The sequence below is a fragment of the Salvelinus sp. IW2-2015 genome, unplaced genomic scaffold (assembly GCF_002910315.2).
Source record: "Salvelinus sp. IW2-2015 unplaced genomic scaffold, ASM291031v2 Un_scaffold3108, whole genome shotgun sequence".
In the NCBI taxonomy this organism is placed as follows: domain Eukaryota; kingdom Metazoa; phylum Chordata; class Actinopteri; order Salmoniformes; family Salmonidae; genus Salvelinus; species Salvelinus sp. IW2-2015.
This window is the reverse complement of record NW_019944398.1, coordinates 49,944-76,702: the sequence shown is the minus strand read 5'-3', so window position 1 is coordinate 76,702 and position 26,759 is coordinate 49,944. Positions and strand designations below refer to the sequence as shown.

Genomic DNA, 26,759 nt, shown 5'->3' with positions numbered 1-26,759 from the left:
TTCTATTCTCTAGCACTTCATGCACTAGTGAAAAGAAACAACGGAGCCGCATCTTAGTGATGTTTTATATCTTTTTTTTCTTTTATTATGCAGCACATTTATTCCGCAGGACTCTAATATAATAGATGATAGAAATATGTCCCGGTTTAATGACCCTAGTCAGACGCTACGCCTCGAAAATATCTTCAACTGCCCCTCTCCCTATACATGATGGGAAGTTCACCTCTTAGTGAATATATTTAGTTTGTTATTCATTTTCAACACTTATCTACTAGTGATGTGCTAGACGCCGTGGGCCAGACAGAATCCACGGGGGGTGATTTGATTGCAATTGATTTGATGATTCAGTGTTTTACACCACAGTATAATGAGTTAAGACCAGCCAGGTGCCCCCGGTAGTAGTACATAAGAGTAGCAGCCAGGTGCCCCCAGTAGAGTACATTTAGATTAGCCAGCCAGGTGCCCCGGTAGAGTACATAGAGTAGCCAGCCGGTTGCCCCCACCGGAGTAGTATACATAAGTAGCAGGCCAGCCAGGTGCCCCCGCAACCACAGTCGTAGACACTAGCAAGCACCAGGCCAGCGGGCCCACCACCCGGGTAGTCAGTACATAGAGCAGCCAGCCAGGGTTGCCCCCGGTAGTAGTACATAGAGTAGCCAGCCAAATGGAAAAAGCAGCCAGCCAGGTGCCCCGGGCAAGACATTTATATAGCCCACATTTATCTTGAAAAATAAATTCAAACAAAAAATCACACACTTTTTAAATGGGGGAAAAAAAAAAACTCGAATGGATGTTAAGCGACTATCCAACACTTAAACCACATCAGGCGAAAAATCTGAGAAATGTAGATATTTGGGGTAGTTACCCATTTAATTCCAGTGAGCACCTCGCAAGGCTGTATAGCAAGAGGCCGTTTAGCTGGGTTTCTGTAGCACCAAGTGATGTAGAGTTTGCAAAAAATAACACCATGGGTAAATGAAAATACTCATGATATCATTTGCCATGTAAGCACTGCTTACTTTGTTGTTAACATTTAATGGGTTTTTGGGAAAAACCTTCCATTCTACCAGAAATGTCCGACGCTGGTTCAAAAGCATCATCGCCAAAACGGCTAGACACACACCACAACACACACACACCTTTCACACACACACAACCTCTCACACACACCACACACCTCTCACACACACTCTCACACAACAACACACCTCTCACACACACCACACCTCTCACACACAACACACCTCTCACACACCTCTCACACACACCTTCACCACACACACACACACCTCTCACACACACACACACCTCTCACACACCACAACACACACACACACACACACCTCTCACACACACACACCACACACACACAACCTCTCACACACACACCTCTCACACACACACACACACACACACACCTCTCACACACACACACACACACACACCTCTCACACACACACACCACCACACACACTCTCACAACACACACACAACACCTCTCACACACACACACACAACCTCTCACTCACACATCTCCACCACACATCTCTCACACACACACACACACCTCTCTCACACACACACACATCTCTCACACACACACAACACCTCTCTCACACACACACACATCCTCTCACACACACACACACACACCGTCTCACACACAACACACCACACACCTCTACACACACACACACCACACCTCTCACACACACCACCTCACACACACACACACATCTCTCACACACCCACACATCTCACACACACACACACACACAACGACCTCACACACACACACACACTCTCACACACACACACTGCTCACACCTCTCACACACACACACCTCTCACACACACACACACCTCTCACACACACAAACCACCTCTCACCACACACACACCTCTACACACACAACACACACCTCTCACACACACACACCTCTCACACACACCCACACACCTCTCACACACACACACCACCTCTCACACCACACACACCTCTCACACACACACCTCTCACACACACACACCTCTTCACACACACCCACAACCTCTCACACACACACACCTCTCACACACCACAACCTCTCACACACACACACCTCTCACACACACACACCTCACACACACCACCACTCTCACACACACACCACCTCTCAACACACACACACACCTCTCACACACGACACACACTCTCACCACACACACACACCTCTCACACACACACACAACCTCTCACACACACACACACCCTCTCAACAACACACACCTCAACACACCACACACACACTCTCACACACACAACAACTCTCACACAACACCACANCTAACCACACACACACCACACCACCTCACCACACCTCACGACACACACACCTCACACACACACTCACACACCACCCACACACACACACACATCACACACACACACACACACACACCTCTCACACACCACACCACACACATTCAGAAATTGCAGGAAATATAAATCACTGATGCATTTTTGCTTAAATGTCTTACATAACCTGAAAAATTACATACATTCTTCAATACATTCTAGTTGGATTTCCCCTAACTAGGTCAAATACATGTTTTAATTCCCTTTCAAATTGCCTGGATTCTGTGAGGCTGATTAGCATTATCTATCAACGCTCACTACCTCATTTCTCTGTCTACGATCAACCATTGAATGTTTTCAGCAGTCAGTGCTTCAGAAACGTCTTCAGACCCCGAGACTATTCCACCATTTAGTATACATTACGCATCCTGAATTCAAAATGGATAACTAGAAAACTGTCACCCATCTACACACATTATGACAAAGGCAAGACATGTATAGACATTTGTTGCTAATTATTGACAATTAAAATAGAGAAGAAATATCCTCAATTTACAAAAAAAAGATTCACCACCCCTGAGTCAACTTAGTAGAAGCACCTTGCAGTTAAATTAACATCCATGAGTGTTTCTGGAAATCTACCAAAATCTTTCCACAACTGGAAATGTACTACATCTGCCCACTCGACCGCCACACGCTCAGCACCCACGCCAGCACGCTCGCTACGGTCGCCCGAACGCTCGCTTCGGTGCCACACCTCGCTTCGGTCCGCCACACGCTCGCTTCGGTCGCCTTCTCAAAACGCCCTTCATAATGGGCTCCCAGATCCAGTCAAGGACATTTACAGTAGCTTTTTTTTTTCTTTTAGGTCTCAATAGTTTGTATAAATCTCCTTCGTACCTGCTGAAGCCTATACACAGATGACGAGGAGTTTATTAAACTAGTTATTATTTCTAATTACTACTAATCTTCTGCATCTAAACTCAGCAACAAAAAAAAATAAACGTCCCTTTTCAACCCTGTAATTTTCAAAGATAATCGGAAAAAATACAAAATAACTTCACAATCTTCATCTGAACAGGGTGCTTTTAAACCACTGTTTCCCCATGGCTGTTCCAATGAACCAAAAACAATTAATCAACATGCACCTTGAAAGGCGTTAAACACTAAACAGCTTACAGACGATAGGCACATTAAGGTCACATTTAGGAAAACTTAGGACACTCAAAGAGGCTTTACTACTAACTCATGAAAAACACCAAAAAAGAAAAGATCCCAGTCCCTGCTCATCTGCTGAACGTTGCCTTACGGATGCTGCAGAGGCATGAGGACTGCAATGTGACCAGTGCAATTTATTTGCCATTTCCGTACATAGTTTCGTACTGTGAGGACACTGAAGACATCGCATACAGGAAGACAGACGACAGCAGATCGTCCTCCATCATGGCAGAACCAAGTGAACAAACACCTCACAGATCGGTAGATCGGAACATCACACCTGTTGGACAGATAAAGGATGCAACAACAAACTGCCCGAGTCACACAGAAAACATACAATCCCTCCTCAGGCTCAGACTGTCCGCACATAGGCCGAGCAAGGCTGACTAGGGCTTGATAGCTGTTGTAAGGCAAGTCCTCACCAGGACATCACTCAACAACGTGCCTATGGACACAATCCACCGTCGCTGGACTGACAGGATGGCAAAAGTGCGATCTTCACTGACGATCGCCGGTTTTGTCTCACCAGGGTGATGGCCTGATTCACGATTATCGTCGAAGAAATGAGCGTTACACCAGCCTGTACTTCTGGACCGGGATCGATTTGGGAGTGGAGGTCCTCATGGTCTGGTGAGTGGTCAAAGATATCGGACTGAGTGTTTCATTGAGGCAATCTCAACGCTTGTGCTTACAGGGAAACGACTTCCTCTCCCTATTGGTACCTTCCGCAGAGCTCATCCTGACATACCCTCCATGCATGACAATGCCACCAGAGCCCATACTTGCTCGTTCTTGTGTGTATTTCCTGAAACAGGAATGTCAGTGTTCTGCCGTGCCAGCGAAGAGCCGGATCTCAAATCCCATAGAGCACGGTCTGAACTTTGGTAAGGGGTGAGGGCGTAAGGCCATTCCCCCCCAGGAAATGTCCGGAATTGCAGGTGCCTGGTGTAAGATGGGGGGGGTAACATCTCACAGCAATAACTGGTGCAGTTCTGGTGCCAGTTCATCGAGGAGTATTAAATGCCACTTGTGCCACACCAATACTGACTTGTTCTTTCTTATTTTGACTCCCCCCCCCTTATGTCAGGGACGACTTATTCCATTCTGTTATTACATGTCGGGAACTGTTCATTATGTCTCAGTTTCTTTGGAATCTTGTTAGTTCATCACAATATTTACACGTTTAAGTTTTGCTGAAACAACGCATTGACAGGAGAGAATTTATCTTTTGCTGAGTTTGTTTCTTCTACAGAAACGTGGTCAGGTCCCCACTTCCTATGTATAAAGTTGAAGCCAGGACCTAACTTGACTGCGATAATATCAGACTTTCCCAGCCAAATAAACGGACATCTAGCTCCAATATAAGGCCAATCGTGAGCAGGCAAGGTTTCCCCTTAGAGTTCACATGAAGTTAGTACTCATTATTCGCAGCGTGGTATGTAATTAAATAGATCGCAAATGTTTAGGTGAAAAGTACACAAACCAGAACTACATTTTGAAAAAAAGGCTCACTTTCATTTTTTTTTTTAAAAACAATGACATTGACTATATATATATACCACACACACTGCTCAAAAAAAATAAAGAGAACACTTAAACAAACAATGTAATCACAGCAATCACACTTCTGTAAATCAAACGGTCCACTTAGAAGCAACATGATTGACAATAGATTCACAGCTATGTTGTGCAAATGTAATAAAACGAGTGGAAATTATAGGCAATTAAGCAAAAACCCCCAAAAGGAGTGTTCTGCAGTGTGACCACAGACCACTTCATCTGCGCCTGGCTGATGTTTTGGTCACTTTCGTTGAATGCTGCGTCGCTTTCCACTCTAGTGTACGCGTGAGACGAGTCTACAACCCCACACAAGATGGCTCAGATAGCTGCAGCTCATCCAGATCACATAATGCGCTGTAGCAAGAAGGGTTGCTGTGTCTGTCACTAGTTTCCAGAGGCATGGCGCCTACCAAGAACAGGCCAGTACATTCAGGAACGTGTCAGGGGCCGTAGAGGCAACAAACCCAGCAGCAAGGACCGCTACCTCCGCCTCTGTGCAAGGAGGAGCACTGCACCAGAGCCCTGAAAAACTGACCTCCATCACGCCACAAATGTCAGCTCACTAACCCGCCCATCATTAGAGAGCAAGAGCATTGTCCTGATTAAACTGGGTCAAGGAGACGGGGGAATTACACTAGATGACTTTACCCTACACCGTGTCTGTGAAAAAATAACACCCTATTCCCTACATAGTGCGTTACTTTTGACCAGCGCCAATTAGGGACACCTAAAAGTAGTGCGCTATGTAGGATATAGGGTGCAATTTGGGACACAGACAAACTCTACTACTAAAAGGCTAATACTAAATGGTCCGTTCAGACCCACAGACTGATGACAGATCTGACCTGACAGAGCTTGGCCAACATGTATTTATATAAAGAGACCGAGACACACACACGCACACGCACACGTTTGGGGTCACTTAAAAATGTCCTTGTTTGTGAAAAAAGCAAATATTCTGTCCATTAAAATAACATAAAATTGATCAGAAATACAGTGTAGACATTCTTTATGTTGTAAATGACTATTGTAGCTGATTTTTAATGGAATATCTACATTGGCGTACAGAGGCCCATTATCAGCATCACTCCTGTGTTCCAATGGCACGTTGTGTTAGCTAATCCAAATTTAGCATTTTTAAAGGCTAATTGATCATTAGAAAACCCTTTTGCAATTATGTTAGCACAGCTGTAAACTGTTGTCCTTATTAAAGAAGCAATAAAACTGTCCTTCTTTAGCATCAGCATTTTTGTGGGTTCGATTACAGGCAATATTGCTTCCCTCGAAGCGAGCATAGAATGTATTTAGCTTATCTGGTAGGCTTGTGTCACTGTGCAGCTCGCGGCTGGGTTTCCCTTTGTAATCTGTGATAGTTTACAAGTCCTGCTACATCTAAAGAGCATCAGAGCCTAGTAGGATTCAATCTAGTCCTGGATGTATGTTTTGAGTCTTTGATGGCTCGTCAAAAGTCTTAGCAGTCTTAMATTTCTTATAAGCATCCGGATTAGTATCCCGCTCCTTGAAAAATGGCAGCTCCAGCCGTTAGCTCAGTGCGGATGTTGCCTGTAATCCATGGCTTCTGGTTGGGGTATGTACGTACGGTCACGTTGCAGACAACATCGTCAATGCACTTTATTAATGAACTCCTCAAATGTTATGGGATGAATTCTGTAACATGTTCCAGTCTGCTATCAAAACAGTCCTGTAGCTTAGCAACCACTTCATGCAAGCACTTCCATATTGAGCGCGTCACTGGTACTTCCTGTGTGTGTGTTTTGTTTTTTTGATGATGGTGTTGTTGGTCTGATTTGTGATTATTCAATCGTTGGTGTGTTTGTGTAGTGTGTTGTTGGTGTGATGTGTTACGGTTCTCGCGGCTCTAAATGTCATGAGCCAGGGTGTGTTGTGGGTACTAGAGCACACGTCTCTTATCCTGAACGGTGACATCATGCTAGGTCAACACACCCTGTCGCTGACCATTTAACAGAGAAAACACACACACAGAGCAGCACACAAACACACACGCAGGTGTCACCATCATAAAACCTTCAAGTGTCTCTATTGGACAGGCAGGACTGGAGTGTACCAGAGACTTATTCATGCTGTCTATTTCCAATGAAGCAAGTTGTTTTAGGACAAAGATATAAAAGCACTGATTTTGTAACTTTTTATGAAAAGCAAAACGTAATCTTCTTGTTGATGCTCTGCTCTGGTGAGTGAGGGTGAGGGCAGCAGGTGAGGGACAGGTGAGGGAGAAGAGGTGAGAGGGGAAGGGTGAGGGGGAAGGGTCTGTGTCCCAAAATGGTACCCTCTATTCCCTACATAGTGCACATCTTTAGACCAGAGCCCTATGGGCCGTAGCACCCTATTCCCTATATAGTGCACTACTTTAGACCAGAGAGCCCTATGGGCCGTAGCACCCTATTCCCTATATAGTGCACTACTTTAGACCAGAGCCCTATTCCTCACAAGTACACTACTTTAGACCAGAGCCTATGGGCCGTAGCACCCTATTCCCTGCATAGTGAACTACTTTAGACCAGAGACCATTTGGGGTTTTTGTGTAAGTGTACTGGTCTTTAGTATCACTCAGTCATTCTGGAGGACTGTGCAGTGTTCTTATTGGTGCAACTGACACTGGTGGACTTAGCCCTGTTTAAAGCCCTGTTTAAAGCCCTGTTTAAAGCCCTGGTTAACGCCCTGGTTAACGCCCTGGTTAAAGCCCTGGTTAAAGCCTGGTTAAAGCCCTGGTTAAAGCCCTGGTTAAAGCCCTGTTTAAAGCCCTGTTTAAAGCCCTGGTTAAAGCCCTGTATAAAGCCCTGGTTAAAGCCCTGGTTAAAGCCCTGGTTAAGCCCTGTTTAAAGCCCCGTTTAAAGCCCTGGTTAAAGCCTGTTTAAAGCCCTGTTTTAAGCCTTGTTTAAAGCCCTGGTTAAAGCCCTGGTTAGTACACTACAGCCAGTAGAGGGAATACGGAAGAGGACAGAGAGAGAAATCGGTCTCTCTGATTTCTCTCACCTGTACAGACAGGTGTGGGAGTAGGCATGAGTCTCCTTGAATAGGGAAGATATGACACCTCACAACAGGTGTGTCAGTCCTGAAGGACAGAGTAGCGAGCCAGGAGGGAGGGGACAGAGTAGCGAGACGGGGGGAGGGGACAGAGTAAGCGAGCTTGGGGAGGGGACAGAGTAGCGAGACGGTAACGAGACGGGACGGGGACGGGGATGGGACAGAAGCGAAGGGACAGAGTAGCGAGACGTGGGGAGGGACAGAGTAGCGAGACGGGAACGATACGGGGGACCGAGACGAGCGGGGTGAGGGGATCAGATCAACGAGAGGAACGGGTCACATGGGAGACAGGGGGGAGGGGACAGGACGTAGCAGGACGAGGGGAAACAGGTGTAGCGAGTGGAGGCAGGAACAGAGAAGCGAGAACGGGAGGAGGAGGGGGGGGGGACAGAGTAGAGACGAGGGCAGGGGGAGCAGAGCGAGAAGGGGACGGCAAGCAAGAGGTGCGGGGCGACGAGTAACAGGAAGGGGAGGGGGACCAGAAAGTAGCGACGAGGGAGGTGGGGACCAGAGTAGCGAGACGGGGGGGGGGGGAGAGCGGGAACGGAGGGAACAGAAAGTAGCGACGATCGGGGGGGGGAAGAGACAGCAGTGCCGAGACAGAGACGGAGGGGGGACAGAGTAGCGAGACGGGGGAGGGGACAGAAGCGAAGGGGGGAGCGGAAGACAAGTAGCGAGGACGGGGGGGGGACAGAGTAGCGAGACGGGGGGGGGACCAGGAGAGCAGTAAGCGAGACAGGAGGGGGGACAGGTAGAGCGAGAACGGGGGCGGGGACCAGGAGTAGCGAGACGGGGGAGGGACAGAAGTAGCGAACAGGAGGGGGACAGAGTAGCGAGACGGGGGGGGACAGAGTAGCGAGACGGGGGGGGGGGACAGAGTAGCAGGACGGCGGACGGACGGGAGGGCAGAGTAGCGAGAGGGGTGGGAGACAGAGTAGCGAGCAGGAGGAGGGGGGACAGAGTAGCGAGCCAGGAGGGAGGGGGGACAGTAGTAGCGAGACGGGGGGGGGGGACAGAGAGCGAGACGGGGGGGGAGACAGGAGTAGCGAGACGGAGGGACAGAGTGAGCGAGACGGGGGGGGGGGGCAGGAGAGTTAGCGAGAGACGGCGAGGGGGAGGGGACAGGGGCAAAGTAGCGAGCAGAGGAGAGGGGGACAAGAGAGGACAAAAGTAGCGAGACAAGGATGGGGGACAGAAGATAGCGAGACGGGGGGGGGACAGAAGTAGCAGACGAGGAGGGGGGGAGAGAAAAGATAAGCGAGACGGGGGGGGGGGGACAGAAGATGTAGCGAGACGGGGGGAGGGACAGAGTAGTAGCGAGATGCACGGGGGGAGGGGACAGAGAGTAGCGAGACGGGGGGGAGGGGGACAGGATAGTAGCGATACGGGGGGGAGGGGACCAGAGTAGCGAGGACGGGGGGAGGGGACAGAGAGTAGCGAGACGGGGGGGAGGGACAGCAGTAAGCGAGACGGGGGGAGGGGACAGATAGTAGCGAAGACGGCGGGAGGGACAGAGTAGCGAGACGGGAGGGGGGGACAGAGTAGCGAGACGGGAGAGGGAGGGCAGAGAGTAGCGAGGGGGGAGGACAGAGTGCGAGACGGGAGGGAGGGAACAGAAGTAGCGAGACGGGACGGAGACAGGGAGTAGGCGAGACGGGAGGAGAGGGAGGGAGGGGACAGAGTAGCGAGACGGGAAGGGAGGGACAGAGTAGCGAGACGGGAGGAGGGACAGAGTAGCGGAGACGGAGGGAGGGAGGGAGGGGACAAAGTAGAGAGGCAGTTGGCCAGCAAGTGGGAGGGTCTTCAGTGGTTGAATGAAATGTATTCACCTGCATAAGGTACGTTTGAATACCAACTACTGAGGAGTAATTTCCTAAGCGGGCCGCAAGTCAATACACTGCATTCAGTTCGTCTCTCGCTCCGTCTCTCGCTCCGTCTCTCCAGCCCATTGATTGGCTAGCAGCTTCAACTAGGGTCCTAACCACTAGGACCAAATGTAGCAAAATGTTTGTTATTATTGGTATTGTTAGTATTGTTATTATCGTTATTATTATTGACGGTAAAGTAGTCTCGCCCTAATTCTCCCAGTTCCTGGTGAATACAATGCAGCATTTACCACAGAGCCAAACGTTTGGTAGCAGCTTAAACCAGCTTCACCACAGAGCCCCCAACTCATTCTCTAGCAGCCTCAAAAAACAGAGACGAACTTAGACTCACCGCCTGTTGGCTAGCAGCAGCAGCAGAAGTATTTACCACAAAACGTGGTTACCGGCTGGCTAGCAGCAGCTTCAACCAAACATTTACAGGAAGACGATCTCAGCTCCGGTACATTCTGTCTAACATGGTTTTGTTAAGTACAAAGACAACAGAGCCAGTATGAATGGGTTTGAGAYGAGCCGTCTCAGTCTGTCTATAGCTAGCTAGCCCCTCGGCATCTCGTAAAACAGACTGTGCAGACATTTGACACGGTGTGCTAGAATGTTCCTGTGACATTTCCCTCCATATGGAAGCGTCACCTTTGACCCCTCTGTTTTAGGGTGTTCTGAGAGAAAATACTAGTGAGCCCCAGACGAGCAGGAAGAAAAGCAGTCGTCCCTCCAACTGTTCATCTACACGGAACAAAATTATAAAAACACAAAGTGTTGGTCCCATGTTTCATGAGCTGAAACAAAAGATCTCAGAATATGTTCCATATGAACAAAAAATCACATGAACACAAATTTTGTTTAAATCCCCTTTAGTGAGTATTTCTCCTTTACCAAGATAATCCATCCACCTGACAGGTGTGGCATATCAAGAATGTAAATGTAAATGTAAATGATATCAAGAAGCTGATTAAACAGCATGATCATTACACAGGTGCACCTTGTGCTGGGGGACAATACAAAGGCCACTTTGAAATGTATAGTTGTCACAATGCCACAGATGTCTAAAGTTTTGAGGGAGTGTGCAATTGGCATGCTGACTGCAGGAATGTCCACCAGAACTGTTGCCAGAGAATTGAATGTTAATTTCTCTACCACAAGCCGCCTCAAACATCATTTTAGAGAATTTGGCAGTACGTCCAACTGGCCTCACAACCGCAAACCACATGTAACCACGCCAACCCAGCCCAGGACCTCCACATCCGGTCACCAGTGATTTCATCAGCTGATTTAGTTTGTTGTAATCTGTCTGCTGCTAGCTAGCTTCACTGAAACACAGGGATGGAATGTTAGCTTTAGTAGGCACTTCCTGTTTTTGATTTATTAACCGACAGGGAAGACCAGGCGTGTCGGGTTCTAACCCGGCCGGGAAGACCAGGTGTTTTGGGTTCTAACCCGGCCGGGAAGACCAGGTGTTTTGGGTTAACTTGGCCGGGACAACTAGGTGTGTCAGGTTTAAAGACCAATCAAGTAGCTCCATCTGTCAGGTGTGGTGCCTAGTTGGAACAGAATCCTGCAGTACCTTTGGCACTCGAGGAACAGGGTTGTCGACCCCTGGTACAGGGCCATTTGGAACGTATCCTGGGACATGTTACAGTGTCCCTCGAAGTCAAACTAACTGCTCTTCTAATGTTTTYCAAGTGAAGGGGACAGGAAACCTGTTTATAATGACCTGTCTATTCCTTAATAAAACCTTCACTCTGGCTACGTGTGTATGACTGCTTAGTATAATGACATCCTAAAACATAAATGAACACAGAGAGGCTATTCCACTGGTACCGTTTTCAAACACTAGATAAAGTGCAAACACTCTTATCTCTAGCCCAACACAGACAAGTCACAAACACAACTTGTGTGTGTGTGTGTGTGTGAGAGAGAGACATTCTCTACAGCCCTACTCTCAAGTTAAGTTCAATCACACAGAAACATGACATTCATTCTACCACATATTAATTTCAAGTCAGTGTTTTCATGTAGAGTTGAGAAGGTAGAGGAGAGAGAGAAAGAGAGAGAGACAGAGACAGAGACAGAGACAGACAGAGACAGAGACAGAGAGAGAGAGGGAGATCAAAGAGTTGAGAAGGTAGAGGAGAGAGAGAGAGGAGTTGAGAAGGTAGAGAGGAGAGAGAGAGGAGAGAGAAGAGTTGAGAAGGAAGAGGAGAGAGAGAAGAGTTGAGAAGGTAGAGTTAAAAGAGAGAAAAGCTACTTTTGAGGATCCTCTCTAAAAAACTAAACTGCCACCTGACATGTGGGATTGGTTGCCAAGATGAAAGCAGCGTCAGCGAGAACTGCCTCGGCCTCCCCAAAAGATGAGTGGTAGAAGGCTGAAATGGATGGCATCCAACTGACGCGAGTTGTGGTGCAACCCGAAAAAAAGTAATATTGATTAAGCTATAGTTTAGGCCTACTACGTTAACTAGAAATAAATATTGATGAGCCATATCTGCCTGCAAATGGTCCCACTCCTATTAAGACCGGCTATATTATACACAACGTAGCTCAAGAGAAAGCGGGAGCAGGCGGGTACGGTATGAATAGCCAGCGGGAGCAGGCGGGTACGGTATGAATAGCCAGCGGGAGCAGGCAAGTACGGTATGAATAGCCAGCGGGAGCAGGCGGGTACGGTATGAATAGCCAGCGGGAGCAGGCGGGTACGGTATGAATAGCCAGCGGGAGCAGGCGGGTACGGTATGAAATAGCCAGCTGGGAGACAGGCTCGGGTACGGTATGAATAGCAGAGAGCAGCGGGTACGGTATTGAATAGCAGCGGGAACAGGCGGTACGGATGAATAGCAGGAAAGGCGGGTCGGTATGAATAGCAGAGAGCAGGCGGGTAAGGTATGAATAGCCAGCGGGAGACAGGCGGGACGGTGATGAATAGCCAGCGGGAGCAGTGCGAGGTTCACGGTATGAAAAGCCAGCGGGAGCAGTCGGGTACGGTATGAAAAAACCAGCGGAGCAGGCGGTAGTAGGGATATGAAAAGCCAGCGGGAGCAGGCCGGGTTACGGTATGAATAGCCAGCGGGGAGCAGGCGGGTACGGTTATTAGCCAGCGGAGCAGGGCGGCTAAGCGGTATGAATAGCAGCGGGAGCGCGGGTACGGTATGAATAGCCAGCGGGAGGCAGGCGGGTACGGTATGAAAAGCCAGCGGGAACAGGCGGGTACGGATGAATAGCCAGCGGGAGCAGACGGGTACGGTATGAAAAGCCAGCGGGAGCAGGCGGGTACGTATGAATAGCCAGCGGGAGCAGGCGGATACGGTATGAATAAGCCAGCGGGAGCAGGCTGGGTACGGTATGAAATAGCCAGCGGGAGCAGGCGGGTTACGGTATGAATAGCCAGCGGAGCAGGCGGGTAACGGTATGAATAGCCAGCGGGAAGCAGGCGTACGGTTATGAATAGCCAGCGGGAGCAGGCGGGTACGTATGAATAGCCAGCGGGAGCAGGCGGGTACGGTATGAATAGCCAGCAACATACTGCTCGTAAATAGTGCCACCTAACATACTGCTCTGTACATATACTGCACCGCTAACATACTGCACCGTAACATACTGACGAACATACTGCCCGTAACATACTGCACCGTAACATACTGCTCGGTAACATACTGCTCGGTAAACATTACTGCACCGTAACATACTGCACCATAAATACTGCACCGTAACTACGCTCCGTAACATTACTGCACCTAACATACTGCTCGTAACATACTGCCCCGTAAATACTGCTCCGTAACATACTGCACCGAACATTACTGCTCGGTAACATACTGCACCGTAACATACTGCTCCGTAACATACTGCACCGTAACATACTGCACCGTAACATACTGCACCGACATACTGCTCCGAACATACTGCCCGTAAATACTGCACCGTACATACTGCATACGGTCCCGTGTGGCTCAGTTGGTTAGAGCATGGCGCTTTGCAACGCCAGGGTTTGGGGTTCATTCCCCACGGGGGGACCAGGATGAATATGTATGAACTTCCAATTTGTAAGTCGCTCTGGATAAGAGCGTCTGCTAAATGACTTAAATGTAACATACTGCACCGTAACATACTGCTCGTACATACTGCACGTAACATACTGCACCGTAACGTACTGCACCGTAACGTACCTGCACCGTAACTACTGCACCGTAACGTACTGCACCGTAACGTACTTGCACCGTAACCCATAACTGCACCGTACACGGTAACGTACTGCTCGTGCGGTAACGTACTGCTGTAACGTACTGCTCGGTACCGTACTGCTCCGCGTACCGTACTGCTCCGGTACCGTACTGCTCGGTTACCGTACTGCTCCGGTACCGTACTGCTCCTACCATAACTGCTCGGTACCATACTGCTCGGTACCATATGCTCGTACCATACTGCTCCGTAAATACTGCTCCGTAACATACTGCTCCGTAACATACTGCTCGTAACATACTGCTCGGATACATACTGCTCCGTAAACTACTGCTCGTACATACTGCTCCGGTACAACTACGCTCGGTAACATACTGCTCAGCGTAACACATACTGCACCGCTAACATACTGCACCGTAACTACTGCACCGTAACACGGGCCGTTAACGTACTGCTCTGGTAACGTACTGCTCGAACGTCTTGCTCAGTACGTACTGCTCGGTACCGTACTGCTCTCCGTACTGCTCGTACCGTACTGCTCCGTAACATACTGCTCCGTAACATATGCTCCGTAACATACTTGCTCCGTAACATACTGCTCCGTAACATACTGCTCCGGTAACATACTGCCCCGTAACATACTGCTCAATGGTCAAAGGTAACATACTGCTCGGTAACTACGCTCGGTAACATACTCTCCGTAACATACTGCACCGTAACATACTGCATTACGGTCCCGTGTGGCTCAGTTGGTAGAGCATGGCGCCCAGATTGTGGGTTCATTCCCCACGGGGGGACCAGGAGAATATGTATGAACTTTTCCCAATTTGTAAGTCGCTCTGGATAAGAGCGTCTGCTAAATGACTTAAATGTAACATACTGCACGGTAACATTACGCACGCGTAACGTACTGCACCGTAACGTTACTGCACCGTAAACGTACTGCACCGTAACGTACTGCACCGTAAACATACTGCCTCCTTAACATTACTGCTCCGGTAACATACTGCTCGGTAACATACTGCTCGGTAACAACTGCTCGGTAAACGTACTGCACCGTAACGTACTGCACCGTAACGTACTGCACCGTAACGTACTGCACCGTAACGTTACGCCACCGTAACGTACTGCACCGTAACGTACTGCACCGTAACATACTGCACCGTAACTCGGTACCGTAACTGCTCGGTACCGTACTGCTCGTACCGTACTGCTCGGTACCGTACTGCTCGGTACCGTACTGCTCGTAGTACTGCTCGGTACCGTTACTGCTCGGTACCGTACTGCTCAGGTACCATACTGCTCGGTACCATACTGCTCGAGGTACCATACTGCTCCGTAACATACTGTCCGTAACATACGCTCCGTAACATACTGCTCCGTAACATACTGCTCCGTATCATTGCTCGTACACTGCTCCGTAACATTATTGCTCCTAACTACTGCTCCGTAACATACTGCTCCGTAACATACTGCTCCGTAACTACTGCTCGGTAACATACTGCTCGGGTAACATACTGCTCGGGGTAACATTACTGCTTCGTAACATACTGCTCCGTAACATATGCTGTCGTAACATACTGCTCTAACATACTGCACCGAACATACTGCACACGTAACATACTGCACCGTAACATACGCACCGTACTCGGTAACGTACTGCCGGTAACGTACGCGGTAACGTACTGCTCGGGTTACCGTACTGCTCGGTACCGTACTGCTCGGTACCGTACGCTCGTACGTACTGCTCGGTACCACGTCCTGGTACTACTGCTCGGTACCATACTGCTCGGTACCAGTACTGCTCCGTACCATACTGCTCCGTAATACTGCTCCGTAACATACTGCTCCGTAAACATACTGCTCCGTAAAACATACTGCTCCGTAACATACTGCTCCGTAACATACTGCTCCGTAACATACTGCCTCCGTAACATACTGCTCGTCATACTGCTCCGGTAACACTTTATACTGCTCGGTACATACTGCTCGTGTAACATACTGCTCCGTAACATACTGCTCGGTAACATATACTGCTCAGTAACATACTGCACCGTAACATACTGCACCGTAACATACTGCACCGTAACATACTGCACCGTAACTCTCGGTAACGATATGCTCCGGTAACGTACTGCTCGTAACGTTACTGCTCTGGTACCGTACTGCTCCGGTACCGTACTGCTCGGTACCGTACTCCTCGCTCGGTACCGTACTGCCTCCGTAACATACTGCTCCGTAACATACTGCTCCGCTTACTACTGCTCCAGTAACATACTGTCTCGGTAACATACTGCATCCGTAACATTACTGCTCGAGGTAACATACTGCTCCGTAACATACTGCCTCCGTACATACTGCCTCCCGTACAACTGCTCCCGGAACATACTGGCTACTACGGTCCCGTGTGGCTCAGTTGGATAGAGCATGGCGCTTACAACGCCAGAGTTGTGGGTTCATTCCCCACGGGGGACCACGAGATGAATATGTATGTGAACTTTCCAATTTGTAAGTCGCTCTGGATAAGAGCGTCTGCTAAATGACTTAAATGTAACATACTGCCACCCGTACATAACTGCTCGGGTAACTACTGCACCGGTAACGTACTGCCACCGTAACGTACTGCGACCGTAACGTACTGCCCGTAACGATACTGCAACCGTAACATACTGCACCGTTCACACCCATACGTAACGTACTGCTCGGTAACGTTACTCTCGGTACCGTTACTGCCGAGTAACGTTATGCTCGCTACGTACTGCTCCGGTACCGTACTGCACCGTACCATACTGCTCCGTAACATACTGCTCCGTAACATTACTGCTCCGTAACATACTGCTCCGTAACCATACTGCTCCGTAACATACTGCTCCGTAAACATACTGCTCCGTACCATACTGCTCCGTTACCTACTGCTCCGCTAACATACTGCTCCGTAACATAACTGCTCCGTAACATACTGCTCCGTAACATACTCCTCCGTAACATTACTGCTCCGTAACATACTTGCTCCGTAACATACTTGCTCCGTAACATACTGCTCGGGTAACATACTGCACCGTAACATTACTGCACCGTAACATACTGCACCGTAACGTACTGCACCGTAACGTACTGCACCGTAACGTACACTACTGCACCGTAACGTACTGCACCGTAACTACTGCACCGTACGTACTGCACCGTAACACGTAACGCTACTGCTCTGGTAACGTACTGCTCCGTAACGTAACTGCTCGGTACCGTACTGCTCGGTACCGTACTGCTCGGGTACCGTACTGCCACCGTACCTATACTGCCCCGTACCATACTGTCCGTAACTACTTGCTCCGTAACATCACTGCTCCGTAACATTACTGCTCCGTAACATACTGCTCCGCTAACATACTTGCTCCGTAACATACTGCTCGGTAACATACTGCTCGGTAACATACTGCTCGAATCTCAGGGTAACATACTGCACCGAACATACTGCCACCCGTAACATAACGTACTGCACCGTAACGTACTCACCGTAACGTACTGCACCGATAACGTACTGCACCGTAACGTACTGCACCGTAACCAAACTGCACCGTAACAAACTGCCACCGTTAACACCGGTAACGTACTGCCCGGTAACGTACTGCACCGAACCATACTGCACCGTACCATACTGCACCGTTACCAACTGCTCCGTAACATACTGCTCCACGCTAACATACTGCTCCGTAAACATACTGCTCCTAACATACTGCACCGTAACATACTGCTCCGTAACATACTGCACCGTTAACATTTACTTGCTCTTAAACATACTGCTCCGTAACATACTGCACCGTAACATACTGCTCCGTAGCACACACTACTGTCTCCGCTAACATCATCACTGCTCTCCGTTCGAAATACTGCCTCCGTATACACATACCTGCACCGTAACTTACTGCCTCCTCGTACATTACTACTCGCTATACTCTGTCGTATACCACATGCTGTAACATTACTGCTCCGTAACTACTGCTGCCGTAACATTACTGGCTCCCGGTAATAGTACTGACGATCGTGCTACTGCCGTACCTAACATACTGCTCCGTAACAACGCCGTAACATTACTGCCACCGAACATCACGCACCGAACTACTGCACCGATAACGATTCCGTGCTCCGTGTAAGCAATACTTGCTCCGTAACATACTGCCACCGTAACACTGACCGTCCCGATTCGGCCCTCTCCGTATAGACCAATTTCCCACCAGTTTAATAGATCACAAAGTTCAGGACTTGGCACCCTGACTGTGTCTGTCCAGGAGAAAGGCCAGTAAAACTCCCCAAGGACCAGCTAGATGTCTATAGATCACTCTACCCCCCCCACAACGACCAGCTAGATGTCTATAGATCCCTCTGACCCCACCACACAGAGACCGACGTAGATGTCTATAATCCCTTCTGACCCCCCCACAACAGCCACGCTGATGTCTATAGTCCCTCTGACCCCCCCCAACAACAGACCAGCTACGATGCCTACTAGATTCCCTCTGACCCCCCCCACAACAGAGACCAAGCTAGATGCTCTATAGGATCCCTCTGTACCCCCCCACAACAGGACCCAGCTAAGTGTCTAATAGATCCCTCTGAACCCCCCAACAACAGAGACATGCCTAGATGTCGTCATAGCATCCCTAACTCCCCCCACACCACACCAGCTAATGTCCCTATCGCCATCCCTCCTGACCCCCCCACAACAGACCAGCTAGCATCCCTATAGATCCCTCCTGACCCCCGCCACCCATCCAGAGACCAAGCTAGATGCCCCTATAGATCCCTCTGACCCCCCCCACACAGGAGACCAGCTAGATGTCTATACGATCCCTTCTGACCCCCCGCCCACAACAGAATCCCCAGCTAGCATGACGTCTATCGATCCCTCTGAGCGGGGACCCCCCCCACAACAGACCAGCCTTAGATGCCTATAGATCCCTCTGACCCCCCCCACAACAGCAGCCAGCCTAACTGTCTATGATCCCTCTGACCCCCCCACAACAGACCCAGGCTAAGATGTCTATAGAATCCCTCTTGACCCCCCCACAACATGACCAGCTAGATGGTCATAAGATCCTCTGACCCCCCACAACAGCCAAACTCCTAATGCCTATGAGATCCCTGGCTGGACCCCCACCCACAACGGCAGACCAGCTATGATGTCTATTAGATCCCTTCTGACCCCCCCACAACAGAGACCAGCTAGATGTCTATAGATCCTGCTGACCCCCCACCCCCCACAACAGAGGACCAGCTAGATGTCTATAGTAGATCCTTCTCTGACCCCCCCCCCACAACAGGACCAGCTAAGATGTCTATAGATCCCTCTTGACCCCCCCACAACAGAGACCAGCTAGATGCCTATTAGATCCCTCTTACCCCCCCCACATCAGAGACAGCTACGATGCCCATATAGATCTCCCTCTGAGCCCCCCACATCAGTAGGACCGAGCTAGATGCCTATAGATTCCCTCTGACCCCCCACATCAGAGACCAGCTAGCAATGCCTATAGGAATCCCTCTGGACCCCCCCACATCAGAGACCAGCTTAGAATGCCTATAGAATCCCTCTGACCCCCCACATCAGAGAACCAGCTAGAAGTCCTATAGATCCCTCTGACCCCCGCCACATCAGAGGACCAGCTAGAATTGTCTATAGATCCCTTCTGGACCTCCCCCCACATCGAGACCAGCTAGATGCCTATAGATCCTCTGACCCCCCACTATTCAGAGACCTCAGACTAGAGATGCCTTATAGATCCCCCTGGACCCCCCTCACAAACAGAGACCAGCTAGATGTCATATATATACCCTCTGACCCCCCCACGACAGAGGACCAGCTAGATGTCTATAGATCCCTCATGACCCCCCACATCAGAGGACCAGCTAGATGCCTATAGATCCTCTGCCCCCAGCAGCAGGTGTCAAGATCCCTCTACACGCCCCCAAAACAAAACCCGGGAGAAAAACCAGCTAGATGTCCTTAGTATCCCTCTGACCCCCCCAATCAGAGACCAGCTAAGATGTACCTATAGATCCCTCTGACCCCCACATCCAGAGCATCAGATGCCATAGACGCCCCACCATAGACACTTAGCTGCCTATAGATCCACTCTGACCCCCCACAACAGACCACCTAGATGTTATAGATCCCTCTGACACCCCACAACAGAGGACCAGCTAGATGTCTATAGATCCCTCCTGACCCGCCCACATCAGAGACCAGCTAGATGTCTATAAGATCCCTCTGACCCCCCCACAACAGACAGCTAGATGCTATAGATCCCTCCTGACCCTCCCACAACAGACCAGCTAGATGGCCTATAGATCCCTTCTGACCCCCCCACAAACAGACCAGCATAGATGCCTATAAGATCCTCTGATCCCCCCACAACAGAGACCAGCTAGAGTCTATAGTATCCCTCTGCCCCCCCACAACAGACCAGCTTAGATGTCTATAGATCCTTCTCTGACCCCACCCAAACAGACCACGCAGATTGCCTATAGATCCCCTTGACCCCCCCAACAGGAGACCCAGCTAATGCCTATAGATCCCTCTGACCCCCCCACATCAGAAGACCAGCTAGAAATGCCTATAGATCCCTCATGACCCCCCACAAAGAGACCAGCTAGATTGCCTATAGATCCCTCTGACCCCCCCCACAAAGAGACCCGCTAGATGTTTCTATAGCATCCCTTTCCTTTGGGACCCCCCCCACAAACAGAGACCCGCTAGATGTCTATAGATCCCTCTGAGCGGCCCCGCCCCCCCCCAGCAAAGAGACTCACAGCCTAGATGTCTCTAGATTCCCTCTGCCTGCCCCCCCCCCCCCTCCCCTCCACACCCCCCTCCCCCCACAACAGAGGACCAGCGTGTTTTCAGACCAAGGATGAAGGCATGCACTGATTGACAAATGCCTGTTAGATTGATTTTCCCTCCGTCTCACAAAAGTATCTTTTTTAAAAAGCACATTCTCATCTACCTCCAACTGCAATGTGCTGCCAAGGAGAAAGAAGGAATAGAACAGGTATCCCCATTTCAATTTCAATGATGCAGCCATTGCGAGTGTACCTCGTAGCGAGATTAAAGCAGGAGTACAACAACAGGAAGTGCTTAAATGCACTACTGTTCACATTTGGGGAACACTTAGAAATGTCCTTGTTTTGAAAGAAAACCGTATGTTTTTGTCCATTAAAAGATAGCATCCAAATTAAGATTCAAGAAATACAAGTGTAGACAAGTTGATAATGTGTAAAGGGACTATTGTGTAGCTCGGAAACGGCTGATTTTTATCGAATATCTACATAGGCGTACAGCGCCCCAGGCCCATTACTCAGCAAACCATCACTCCTGTGTTCCAATGGCATTGCTGTGTTAGCTAATCAAGTTTATATAATTTTTAAAAGGTTAATATGAGTCCTTTAGGAAAACCCTTTTTGCAATTATGTTAGCACAGCTGAAAACTGTTGTTTCTGATTAAAGAAGCAATAAAACTGTCCTTCTTTAGACTAGTTGAGATTCTGGGGCATCAGGCATTTGTGGGTTTGATTACAGGCTCAAAATGGCCAGAAACAAAAGACCTTTCTTCCAAAATCGTCAGTCTATTCTATTCTTGGAGAAACAGACGCTTCACAAGTCCTCAACTTGGCAGCTTCATTAAATAGTACCCGCAAAACACCAGTCTCAACGTCAACAGTGAAGAGGCGACTCCGGGACGCTGTTTTAATGTTAAAAAATGATTTTTAACCCTGGAGACATGGATTGTGTATGTGTGCCATTCAGAGGGTGAATGAGCAAGACAAAAAATGTAAGTGCCTTACAAGTGCCTCTGGGACGCTCTGGGGGGCCATACTCTCTGGGGGGGCCATACTCTCTGGGGGGCCATACTCCTCCTCTGCGCGGGGCCATACTCTCTGGCCCATACTCTTGGGGGGGCCATACTCTCTGGGGGGCCATACTCTCTGGGGGGCCATACTCTCTGGCCCCATACTCTCTGGGGGGGCCATACTCTCTGGGGGGGCCATACTCTCTGGGGGGGGCCATACTCTCTGGGGCCATACTTTCTGGGGGGGCCATACTCTCTGGGGGGCCATACTCTCTGGGGGGGGCCCATACTCTCTGGGGGGCCATACTCTCTGCGGGCCCATACTCTCTGGGGGCGGCCCATACTCTCCTGGGGGGGGCCATACTCTCTGGGCCCATACTCTCTGGGGCCCATACTCTCTGGCCCCATACTCCTCTGGCCCCATACTCTCTGGGGGGCCATACTCTCTGGCCCCATACTCTCTCTGGGCCCCATACTCTCTGGGGGCCATACTCTCTGGCCCCCATACTCTCTGCCGCCCCCATACTCTCTGGCCCCCATACTCTCTGGCCCCATACTCTCTGCATACTCTCTGGGCCCCATACTCTCTGGGCCCATACTCTCTGGCCCCATACTTTCTCTGGCCCCCATACTCTCTGGGCCCCATACTCTCTGGGCCCATACTCTCTGGGCCCCATACTTCTCTGGGCCCCATACTCTCTGGGCCCCATACTCTTTCTTGGCCCCATACTCTCTGGGGGCCCATACTCTCTGGCCCCCATACTCTCTGGCCCCATACTCTCTGGGCCCATACGCCCCATACCCCCATACTCTCTGGCCCCCTCTCTGGCCATACTCTCTGGCCCCCATACTCTCTGGCCCCATACTCTCTTGGCCCCCATACTCTCTGGGCCCCATACTCTCTGGGCCCATACTCTCTGGGCCCCATACTCCTGGGCCCCATACTCTCTGGCCCCATACTCTTGTGGCCCCATTCTCTCTGGGCCCCATACTCTCTGGCCCCTACTCTCTTGGCCCCCATACTCTCTGGGCCCCATACTCTCTGGGCCCCATACTCTCTGGGGCCCTCCCCTCAGCTTTGCATCGCTCTCTGGGCCTCTCATTACTCTCTGGCCCCCATAGCTCTCTGGCCCCCATACTCTCTGGCCCCCATTACTCTCTGGCCCCCATGACTCTCTGGCCCTACTGTGAAAGGTGGATGTAGCAGATGCAGAGATCAGGGTGTAGAATGTAACCTACATATGTTTATGACATAAACCCCTTCAGCCAATAAAAACAACCATTTTGTGGGATTAGGCTGGCTCCAGAATTACATTACAACTAGCATGTGTTAGTCTGGGGAAAGTGCGGATTATTAAACTAGATCCTGATTCTCTAGTTAGAAAACCTGAGTGTGGAGGGCAGCGTGACACCCCGAGATAAAGTCAATCCGGGACTACGTCATCATTTACCGGGGATGCTTGTCTATCCAATTTTTTTTTTAATCCGACCATATACCTACATTTTAGGCACATGCTGAGCATCAGACAGGCCTGTCATCAGACTGAGGCAAGGCAACATCACTACAGTACCACTAAACCTGCCTAATATACATTTGGTAAAGATTAACAGTTTGTTGAGGACAATATTTTTTTTAAAGTGGCCTATTCGGTATTGCGTCCGACATGAACCAACAGTTCTGCGATGAGAATGTGGAAAATACAGGGTGTCAAATCCACGAACATTTAACACGGAAACGAGAACACGCCCATGTCAATGCCTCGCCACGCCTTGATCATCTGTGTATGTCTAATTAACAATTTACATTAATGGGAGACAAAACGCTAGGAACATGTTCCCGAATTAGGGCTAGGATACTAAATGGAGACCTTTATTTGGCATTATTCTCTACGGCAATYGTGTTCACAGGCCAGGAACCATCCAAGGCTTTCTCTCTGTGCTTGTCCCTCCTGCGGCAGAAACTACATATTCAATTTAGCCTGAAAACGTCTTTGCCAGCTGCAGATGCCTTCAATTCTAATCTGCTGCCTTGGTTGAAATGCATGAACATGGTAGCCTGGTAGCCTAGTCTCCTAGTGCATTTTCGGCCTAGCGATAAATCCATGTTTATTATTGCATTCAAAATGTGCCATTTGTGTTTCCAAATGTCTCAAGATCTCACCGCTGTAGAAATATAGGATATTTCATGGTAGCCTGATGTGGTAATCCGATATAATAGTGTAACATTCAACATTGTACAGCATTGTAACTGAACAGCCTCCAATAAATCAATGCAATGTACATCTGAGATCATTTAGCAAATGCAGCGCTAGAAATTTGGCTAGAAAATAAAGGTGGCTTTAACGAGAGAGAAAGTAAACGCATAACGTTACTTACTGTCACAAATCCAGAACGTTTTCCTCCGAAATCCAACGTAAAACTGGTAGGCTTTAAATGTGTCGCAAATCCGGGTGTCAAGGCAATATTGTGGTCTCAGTCGGTGTTCAGAAGAGAACGGTTTTCACCGCCGTAACTGGCTCACTGCTCCATTCTGGGAAAATCAACCGGGAGTGCGCCTAGATGGGATGCGCGTTCCCGAATTCCTGTTTCCTGTCCAGCCCGAAACCAACCCTGCAATCAGCCTCGACCAATCAACCAACCCTACAATCATTCTTGACCAATCAACCAAACCAAGCTAAAACAAACGCAATTTATTTGATAGGCAATCGTATTGATAGGCAATCGTACACTGGCCAGTTTATTAGGTACACCTCTCTGGAAATGAATCGCTCCTACAGAGAGGGAGTCACGTGGCCGTAGCTTGCGTTATACAGCAGGCAGACGGGCGTAAAGGCCTTCAGGTAAAGAGCTGTCTCTGGTGTGAAGTGGATGGAGTACAGGGTTTAGCTCTCAGGGAGCCTGAAAGAGAGTTTGACTTGGAAAAAGTGTCATATTTTCAAGAAGGAGTCAGGAAATTGGTTAAAGGAGAAGGATTGGAGTGAAAAAGAGAGGAGGTTGAAAAAGACAAGAGGATGAGTTTGAATCTGTTGAAGTTGACAATAACAAGGGATGAGGGTATGTCGAAGAACATTGGTGTCAAGTTCAAACKGAGTGAGCCGGACACCAGTTTGAGTTCTGGAGGTGAAATGGGTAGAAGGTGAGGAGCCCGAGCATTGCATTGATGGACATGATAAAGATACAGTTGAAGTCGGAAGATTACATAAACTGAGTTTAAATGTATTTGTCTAAGGTGTTTCACAATTCCTGACATTTAATCCTAGTAAAAATTCCCTGTCTCAGGTCAGTTAGGATCACCACTTTATTTTATTAAGAATGAAATGTCAGAATAATAGTACAGTGGTTTTTCAGCTTTTATTTCTTTCATCTCAATCCCAGTGGGTCAGAAGTTTACATTCACTCAATTAGTATTTGGTAGCATTGCCTTTAAATTGTTTTACTTGGGTCAAACATTTCGGGTAGCCTTCCACAAGCTTCCCACAATAAGTTGGGGGAATTTTGGCCCTATTTTTGTTTCATCAGACCAGAGGACATTTCTCAAAAAAGTACGATCTTTGTCCCCATGTGCAGTTGCAAACCGTACACTGGCTTTATTTATGGCGGTTTTGGAGCAGTGGCTTCTTCCTTGCTGAGCGGCCTTTCAGGTTATGTCGATTATAGGACTTGTTTTACTGTGGATATAGATACTTTTGTACCCATTTCCTCCAGCATCTTCACAAGGTCCTTTGCTGTTGTTCTGGGATTGATTTGCACTTTTCTCACCAAAGTACGTTCATCTCTAGGAGACAGAACGCGTCTCCTTCCTGAGCGGTATGACGGCTGCGTGGTCCCATGGTGTTTATACTTGCGTACTARTGTTTGTACAGATTAACGTGGTACCTTCAGGCGTCTGGAAATTGCTCCCAAMGATGAACCAGACTTGTGGAGGTCTGCATTTTTTTTTCTGAGTTCTTGGCTGATTTCTTTTGWTTTTCCCATGATGTCAAGCAAAGAGGCACTGAGTTTGAAGGTAGGCCTTTAAATACATCCACAGGTACACCTCCAATTGACTCAAATGATGTCAATTAGCCTATCAGAAGCTTCTAAAGCCATGACATGATTTTCTGGTTTCCAAGCTGTTTAAAGGCACAGTCAACTTCGTGTATGTAAACTTCTCAACCACTGGAATTGTGATGCAGTGAATTCTAAGTAAAATAATCTCTGTGAACAATTGTTGGAAAAATTACTTGTGTCATGCACAAAGTAGATGTCTTAACCAACTGGCCAAAACTATAGTTTGTTAACAAGAAATTTGTGGAATGGTTGATAAACGAGTTTTAATGACTCCAACCCAAGTGTATGTAAACTTCCGACTTCAACTGTATGTTTCAGTCCAGTGAGAGTGATTTTTGAAGAGGGTGGAACCAGGTCTTTTGGCTGATCCATGGGTGGTCCATGGTCCCCACACCCAACTGGTAGAGTATGGAGGCCATGGTCACCCAGCACCAACTGTCAGAGTATAGAGGCCATGGTCACCCAGCACCAACTGTAAGAGTATAGAGGCCATGGTCACCCAGCACCAACTGTAAGAGTATAGAGGCCATGGTCACCCAGCACCAACTGTAAGAGTATAGAGGCCATGGTCACCCAGCACCAACTGGTAGAGTATAGAGGCCATGGTCACCCAGCACCAACTGT

At 49.0% G+C, this 26,759-nt stretch overlaps 1 long non-coding RNA gene across 1 annotated transcript in view; it reads right to left on the bottom strand.

The window, feature by feature from the left end:
- The window catches only part of LOC112075365 (uncharacterized), a 95,642-nt gene extending 70,968 nt beyond the window's left edge, over positions 1-24,674 (bottom strand). Inside the window, exon 1 of the long non-coding RNA XR_002894969.2 lies at positions 24,462-24,674. This is a non-coding gene — a long non-coding RNA (uncharacterized lncRNA). The remainder of the gene's footprint in view (positions 1-24,461) is intronic.
- Positions 24,675-26,759: the final 2,085 nt, after the last annotated feature.